The sequence below is a fragment of the Notothenia rossii genome, assembly GCF_949606895.1.
Source record: "Notothenia rossii genome assembly, chromosome: 5".
Lineage (NCBI taxonomy): Eukaryota > Metazoa > Chordata > Actinopteri > Perciformes > Nototheniidae > Notothenia > Notothenia rossii.
Genome location: NC_136903.1, coordinates 56,873,357 through 56,882,135, shown reverse-complemented (window position 1 = coordinate 56,882,135; position 8,779 = coordinate 56,873,357). Strand labels below are relative to the sequence as shown.

General features: G+C 43.8%; 1 long non-coding RNA gene across 2 annotated transcripts; it reads left to right on the top strand.

Moving 5' to 3' along the window:
- Window positions 1-1,676: 1,676 nt before the first annotated feature.
- LOC307040252 lies at window positions 1,677-6,804 on the top strand. 2 transcript variants are annotated; one of them, XR_013808463.1, is made up of 5 exons: window positions 1,677-1,756; window positions 2,324-2,390; window positions 3,107-3,209; window positions 3,480-3,605; window positions 4,004-6,804. It is a non-coding gene; the product is annotated as an uncharacterized lncRNA (long non-coding RNA). The 2 variants fall into 2 exon arrangements; XR_013808464.1 differs by lacking the exon at window positions 1,677-1,756 and having other exon boundaries at window positions 1,817-2,390.
- Window positions 6,805-8,779: the final 1,975 nt, after the last annotated feature.

Here is an 8,779-nt window from a genome sequence, read left to right as displayed (position 1 = left end):
TTTATTGACATATCATATTATACACAACTACGTTGAAGTTATGCAATGGATGAAAAACTTAGGTCGCAGGTTCCTCAACAGTGCGTTACAAGACATCTATCAATATGTGTGTACCTCCACCATTAAACTGTCATATTCTGCACATGTCTTATACTATCTACATCAGGGGTATCAAACTAAATTTCATCGCGGGCCACATTCGCATAAAGGTTGCACTCAAAGGGCCGGTTGTAGCTATATAAATATATAATATCTGTGTTCAAATGGATGTCATTTAAGACCTTAACAAGTGAAGTCTCAGTGCTGTGGTTAGGTCGAAAGCCCGACTGAAACACATCAAAACCGTCAGTTAAAAACATGAAATTACTCAACTGTTGAAAAACTGCTTTTTCAATCAATTTACTTAAAAAGGGAAGGTTTGATATTGGCCTGTAATAATTCATTATGGTTTCGTCTAGGTTATGCTTTTTTAGGAGCGGTTTAATTATTGCAGTTTTCAGGGCCTATGGAAATACACCTGATTGAAGAGACTTGTTTACTATGTGTAGTAGATCTGAGGCCAAGCAATGAAAAACAGTTCACAGGAGGAGGATTTTAGATGTTGGATAATGTCTTTCAGGTCTTTAGCATTTATCAGACGGAATTGCGACATGGTGTCTGAATTGACTTTAGGTGAACACAGGGACAAAACATTGGCTGTACCTGATGCAGAGGCACTGACTCTGCATCATTTTGCATGATTTTGTCAGTGAAGAAGGAGGCAAAATCTGTGTAGGCCCTGGTGGATAGAAATTCTGAGGCTATCGACACTGGGGGGTTTGTTAGTCTGTTGACGGTAGCAAACAAGGCATTATTTTTTGTAATGATGTCAGAAAAAAAAGACTGTCGTGCCTTTTTTATTTCCTGATTATAGAAACCGAGTTTCTCTTTATATATTTCTAAGTGAACCTGGAGTTCTCATTCATAACACTCCGTTCGATGTCTCACTATGGGATGCGCCTCAACGCGTATGCAAACAGAAGCATCAATCTCATTACGCCAATCCTGATTGGCCGGTGATCTTGACGTCTACGTCAGGGAATCCACCCACCCTTTAAGTAGCTTGCGCTACGTCGCAGCATCATTCAAGCACCTCTTCTCGCTTCGGAGCACATCTCAAAATATCAGTAGCCGGGCTAGCTTAACTGTCCACAGACTGAACCACAAGCTAACCTTCGGTCGACGGGCGCTTGCCAGCTACTCTTGCTTTGCAAGAAGATTGAATTGAATATTAACACACCAGTTAATATTGAAATCTGCCAAGCCGTTTTTTTCTTTCGGAATAACGGTAAGGTTTAGATTTTTCTTCTAACGTACCTGTTACTAGTTTATCCCTCCACGCCGACACCCCGGCGAGCGAGGATGGATTCTTCTCTCCCTCACACCAGAGCAGTGGCGAAACTACCAGGGTGGCATGGGGTGGCAGCCGCCACCCCTGAAAAGGGGTCTGCCACCCCACCTGCCACCCTAGTCAAAAAATACCAACTGATGATTTATTGGATAATTATTATTAATATCGTTTTAAGATCAAAACAAATTCAAAACAATCCAAAATCGGTGTCAAACTGCAGAATGTCAAATTTGAAAAAGAAACTTGTTGGTGCACACCCCCCCCCCCCTCCCCCCATCACGAATGGTTGCATCCATATCGCAGAATCTCTTTGCCTTGACGTGGAGTCAGCGCAGACACAAGCTGTCAGATGGAGTCTGTTCACAGGTGGGTAACGTCAAAGTGTAATGTGATTTCGAAACGTTTATAAGTCCTCATAGATGGAAGGCGCTGTACAAAATAAACTATTATTATTATTATTAGAGATATGGTACTAGTAACTGGTAGTTTCTGGATGAATATGCTGTGTTGTTATCGATTTCAGAATTAACTACCGAGTGATGAGGCTAGATAGCTATTATGTGGCTAACCCCTAGCTACGTTTTACCTCATGTCACGGTTAGCCACAAGATAGCTTTTGAAGCCAGTTCGGTAACTAGCTAGCTGGCGCTAGCTAACTGAATAACGTTGATAACTAGCCAGCTACTGGCAAGCCTTTGACATTTTGAACTGAAACCAAGTGATGTTGTGGCATTTCATATCATTGTAGTTCTATGAAACGTTCTTAACAAGTTTGCTATTTGGCGTTAGCTAGTATGCTAGTGGTGGCTAAGGCTAGCAGAATTTCTGTGTGTAGCATCAGAAAGGCGAACCTTAACGTTACATGTAAACTTTAATGTATGTTTAACATAAAAACTTTAATTTATGTTTGAATATGACTTGTTTCAATTATAGGAAGGCCATGTCGTCAACCACAAAGAGGAAGGGTGACATCAGGAGCTTCATCCTCACAAAGAAGCAGGTTAGTGATGTGAGGGAGCATGAGGGTCCAAGTGCAGACAGCCTCTGCCACTCGAAGCTTGAGGCTAGAGCGGGAAGGTTAGTTAGCTAGTTCAGCTGGTCCTCGTGGTATTGTAGCCCAGTGCTATATTTTCCTTTTATTTTCTTTATGTTACAAAAAAGCTGGCTAACTATTAAGGTGGCATAGCAGAGGTTGCTTATTTAAAGGAGTAAAGCATTTCGGTAATGCAAAATATGCATTAGGTAGGTAATTTCATTGATGCAGAGAGAAACCTTTTATTTGAAATATTTTATTTGACTGTAATTTCATTTAATATTTACATAGTAAACACTTTCTACTTTTATATAAAAGGGGGATATTTGTGATTTCATTGCATTTACTATAAGAGTAATGAAAGGTATTTTAAATTTGCTTAATTTAGGTTAAAATAAGGGATACACTACTACACTACAAAACTTAACATAAAATCGTATAGATTACCACATAGTTTGTGTGGTCAGTTAAAAGAATTTAGGAAGTGTCCCAGTTAACAATTTAGTTAATTACATTGCTACAGTATTTCTATTTTCAGGATTTCCACTTTTTGTCACAGCCCAGTAAATGTGATCTTATATTTCAATATACCACCACAAGTAGTGATATTTTAAACGAAGCTACAGTGCAGTAACATTAGGGCTAATGTATTATGTTAATGGCCTACTTTTTGTGTAAAATAGGCTACAGATCAGAAAAGAGCAGGAGAGAGCGAGCCCGAGGCAGAATCTGCCAATGCAGAGAGCCAGTTCATTGAGATGGAGGTGGAAAAGATCTGCGTAGCTGGTCAGTATGTTTTTGTTGTTGTGTTATTGTCCAGTTGTGTTCACTCCTTACGTTTGAGAAACTCCACTGCCGTTGGTGTGTGAATGGGTAAATGAGAAGCCATTGTAAAGTGATTTGGGTACTGTTAAATGCAAATAAAGTGCTATAAGTGTGACATTGACCATCAGGGTTATTATTATTATTATTATTATTATTGTTATTATTATTGCCACCTATAGTATCTTATTTTATTTTATTTTTCTCCTACACAACAAAAAAATACCCCAACAGAGACCTTGGAGTGCCTTGATCCAGAGCCAGAGCCTGAGCCAGAGCCAGAAAGTGTCAATGATGACTGTGCAGAGAGACAGTCTGAGACAGAAGTGGAAGATTGTGCAGCTACAGCTGGTCCTCATGGTATGTTTTTTGGTGGGTGGGGGGTTCCATTCAAGTGTTAGCTCCTTACGTTTGAAAAAAAGCTACCACAATTGGTGTGAATGTGTGTGAGAATGGCTTAATGAGAGGCCATTGTAAAGTGTGTTGGGTACCGTTAGTTGCAAATGAAGTCCCATATGTGCAGTCCATTTACCATTTGGATCAAATACATATATCAGCACAGAATTAGTGACATTTTATCAAAGCCACAGTACAGTAAATGCCATGTATGATTTGAATCAATGTAGATCAATCAATGTATCAATGAATCAATGTAGTTAATCAATGTATCAATGAATCAATGTAGTTAAATACATCTTGGGGCTTATCAGGGTAGTTATTATAGAGTAACTTTCCCTCCTTATTTTATCTTTTTCCAGACATTTCCAAACACAGAGGGGATGGGCCGACACAACCATCGCTGGAGAGCTTTCCCAAGACGATGCAAGGTTGTGCAAGGAGAAGTTTCCATGCTGACTGGTACAAAATGCATAACTGGGTGGAATACTCACAGTCAAAAGACGCAGCATATTGCTTTGCTTGTAGACACTTTTCTTTACCTAATGCCTCTAGGACTGTGTTTACCTCTATGAATGGTTATTCTAACTGGAAGAAAGCTACATTTAAGGACAGTGGATTTTGTTCACATGCTAAATCAGAGAGCCATGTTAATGCTATGTTTGCATGGACAGAGAATAAGAAAATGCTAGACAGAAACTCATCAATGTTAGGAATGATGGAAGAGGAGTCAAGTAAAAAAGTAATCGAAAACCAGAAATATATACGCACACTTGGTGAAGTCCTGTTGTTAACTGCCACTCAAAACATTTCCCAGCGTGGTCACCGGGAATCATCCGAGGCGGACAATAGAGGAAATTTCCTAGAATTGTTGGATCTCCTGAGCAAGCATGATCCGTTTTTAAAAAAACGAATGGAAAATCAAGCAAAAAATGCAAAATACACAAGTAGCCTGATACAAAATGAAATACTGCAGTGTTTAGCAGATATGGTTAAAGAGGAGATTATCAAAGAGGTTAAAGAGAGTGCACAATTTTCTGTTCTTGTTGATGAAACAAAAGATGTAAAGAAAATGGAGCAGATGTCTTTTGTTCTTCGGTACTATTATAATGGTGTAGTTCAGGAGAGTTTTCTAGAGTTTCAAGAGGCAGATAAACTGGATGCTGCCAGTTTAACAGAGAAGATCATTGGCTGTTTAGAGAAGTATGGGCTGGAATATAAAAAAAACCTAGTTGGGCAAGGCTATGATGGTGCTTCAACTATGAGTGGGAAGCATGCTGGTGTCCAAGCCAGAATAAGAGAAGTAGCCAAGCATGCATTCTACGTTCATTGCAGTGCCCACTGCTTAAACCTAGTGATGGTAGACAGTGTGAAATCTGTTCCTGATGCAAGAAATTTCTTTTCATTGTTAGAGCGACTGTATATTTTTATGTCAGGATCTTATGTCCATCCTAAATGGTTGGATGTGCAGAGAGAGATGTATGATGGTCAAGTAAGGGAACTCTCACGTCTCAGCGAGACTCGATGGGCCAGCAGACATACAGCTTGTCGCAATGTCATGGATAGGTTGCCTGCTGTAATGCAAGTACTGGAAGATATTTCAGAGGAGGACAATCCGGACAGAGCGGTTGAAGCAAGAGGTCTACTAGTTCAGATCGATCTAAATTTTATTGGATGTCTTGTACTATTTAGAAAGGTACTAAAGGACACACACTTTTTGTCAGAGATGCTTCAGTCAACACAGATTGACCTTACTAAAGCTGTAGAGTTAATTGCGACCCTCAGACAGACTCTGGAAGACTATCGCAGTGAGACATACTTTGATGAGCTGTGGAATGAGGTACTAGCCACCTGTGAAAAGTCTGACATTTCAACGACTCACACCTTTAAAAGGGCAAGGCAAATAACACAAAGACTTCAAGGTAGTGTTATCATGTCAACATTAGGACAACACACAGAATCGGACAGTAAGAGGTCTTTTATCACCAAGGTATTTTATCCCATCATTGATTGTATGGTTGGTGAAATGAGAAGACGATTCTCTAGCGTAAACTGTGACATCATGCAGGGTGTCCAGGCCCTAAATCCATCCAGCAGCAGCTTTTTAAATGAGGAGGCAGTTTTTCTATTAGCAAATGCATATGGGTCAAATGTAGAGGATCTGAAACATGAACTGCACCAGACTAGAAGGTTGTTAGATCGACAAGCAACACATGGAAAAAGTCCGTCCAGTTTAATAGAATTTGTTAATTTTTTGGAACCATACAAGGAGGTATTCTTTGAGATGTTCAGGTTATGTAAAATAGCTGTGGTATTGCCTGTTACCAGTGCAGCATGTGAGAGGAGTTTTTCAGCTCTTAAACTGATCAAGAATCACCTGCGTTCTACCATGACTGAGAACAGACTAGCAAGTATAGCAATTCTCAGTATTGAGTCTAAACGTGCGAAAGATTTAAATTTGGATGAGTTTGTGAAGAGATTTGCTGCACAGCATAGCAATCGTCGCATACAGCTTCTGTAGCAATCAGATGATATATGTAACGGAGTCAAAAAACATTCTAATCTGCTTTGTATTTTTTTGGTTGCATTTACAATGTGAAATTTCATCAATAACTGATAATGTAAATACTTGTATATATTTTGTGACTTTAACACACACAGAAATTGTTCTCACAAACCTGTCTAACCTATTCTGTACACATGCACTCACAAAACACTTTGGCAGGCAGGCCTTTGAGGGAGGGCTTTGCTTCTAGGATAATGCTGGAATTTTGTAAAGTGCTGGGAAGTCCTCAAATTTCTAAATCATTCCTATGGCTTGATTTTGCTTTCAAAGTGCCTCAGATTGATTAGATTGAATTAACAATGTTCAACATTTTTGACCCGGGGGATATGCCCCGGATACCCCCCCAGAAGGCTTGCTTGGGATGAGCAACATTTCTGCTGCTACAATAATCCCAAGGGAAACACTGTTTTAATGTACTAAAAAGTGTAATGCTCATGTATGTAGACCAAATATTGAATTTATCACACTTGGGTGTTGAAAAAACTGTTGTATATGGGTGCATATAAAGTACAAAGTAAGGTGGGCTTCCTAAAAAAATTGCCACCCTACAATATATGCCTGCCACCCCTCTGCCACCCCATGTATAAATCTCTAGAATCGCCACTGCACCAGAGGAGACGGAGATAAAAGATATTAACACACCAGTTAATATTAAAAAATCTGCCAGCCTTTTTTTCCTTTTGGAATAACGATAAGGTTTTGATTTTTTCTTTCAAACGGTAACATACCTGTTACTAGTTTGTCCCTCCACGCCGACACCCCGGCTAACGAGGATGGACCCTTCTCTTCCTCACACCGGAGGAGACGGAGGCCCGGAGACTCGGGTCTTCGGCTGCAGGTTTAAGATTTCGAGCACGGACTCACACCAGGTCTGCTCGTCCTGCCTTGGGCTGGAACACGCCCAGGAGGCTATCGATGCCCCCGGTTCGTGCGGACATTGTGCCCGCTTCACCACCAAAAGCCTCCGCCGACGGCTAGCGCACCAAGCTAGCCTGTCGGGACAGGACCTCTTCATGTCTGTTGATTCGCCGGCCGGCAATCGAGACATGGTGACGACCGCAGCGGAGGTTGAGCCCCACGCTGTGTCGGAGCCCCGTGCCGTGTCAGGCTGGGGCCCGGCGGCGGCAAGAGCTGCGAGAGCGGAGCCCCGCACTGTGTCAAGCTGGGGCTCCCGACTGGACCTCACCGTGGTTCCACCCGCGTGGGATGTCCTAGAGCTGGATTATATGGAGGAGGATGAATAGGATGCCTCTGAGTTCCTCTTATCCGACTCAGATGAGCACGAAGATAACATCTTCGTTTCATCTGCCCAGGCTGCCAAGCTGGAGGCGATATCCGCTCCCCCGGGCGAAAGCACACCAGCTTCGCCCTGCCTCAGTATGGACTTGCAGGCCGTGTGCCAACGCGCTGCGTTCAGCCTGGACATCCCCTGGCCTGAAGTGGCCAAGGAGACCTCCAGATCTCGCTATGAGGGGAAGAACTTGCCCCAAGCAGCGAGGATGAAGAGGCAGCTTCTCCTAGTCTTTCCAGAGATGCTGGATGAGGTGTCGGTCTCCTGGAGAGACCGCCCTTTCAGCAACAAGGCCCCAATCCAGGGTGCCTCCTTATTGGACTTTGAGGACATGGAGAAGCTCGGCCTGCTCCGCATGCCGCCCATGGAGCCGCTGGTGGCAGCCCACCTCCAACCGCGGATGGCTTCGGCACCGAGCAGGAACCCCACGCTGCCGGCAAAGGCAGACCGTTTCCAGTCAGCAATGACCGAACGAGCCTATAAAGCCGCAGCTTTGTCCGCCAGGGCGCTCAATGTCTCCTCGCTGCTGACCGCCTACCAGGCGGAGCTCTGCGAGGACATGACGAACAAACCTGAGCCTGCCGTGTGGGACAAAATCACAGCGATCACGGACATTTGCCTCCGTGTGCAGCCCTGTGCAGTCCAAGCCACGGGCAAAACGCTGGGAATAATGGTGGTACAGGAGAGAGCCAGGTGGCTTAACCTGACTAACCTTCCAGACCGGGAAAAAGAGGACCTCTTGGACATGCCTATGGTTCCCGAGGGCATATTTGGCACCGCTCTGGCTTCAATGCAACAGCGCTGTGAATCCAAAAAGAAGGAGGATGAGGCTCTCCGGCTTTGTCTTCCCCGAAGGGTCCAGCCGCCGCCTTCAACGGCCCCGCGGCAGTCCTTCACTCAGGCTGCCTCACGTCCTGCCCGTTTCAAGATCCCGAAACAGCAGAGGCCACAGCCCGCCCCGGGTCTCCAGCCCAGACTCGAGGCGAGGACGAGCTGGCCCAGAAAGTCTCCGGTTCCGGCAGCAGCCGCTCAGGCACAGCCGGCCCAGATTTTTAGCCATCAGGCGAGGAAGAAGAAAAGACCGGCCTTGACAGCCTCCTCTCCTCTCCTCGATAAAAGAGCTGGAAGTTCCCTGTTCTCCAGCTCCAGAACACGTTCCAGTGTTAAATGCGCATGTGTTTCCGGGATGCAACCATGCCCCCATCTTCCCGCCGCCTCGAGTGATGTCAGAACGTCATCCTCGAGTTCGCGCCATGAGGGAAATGGACTTAACATCAAAGA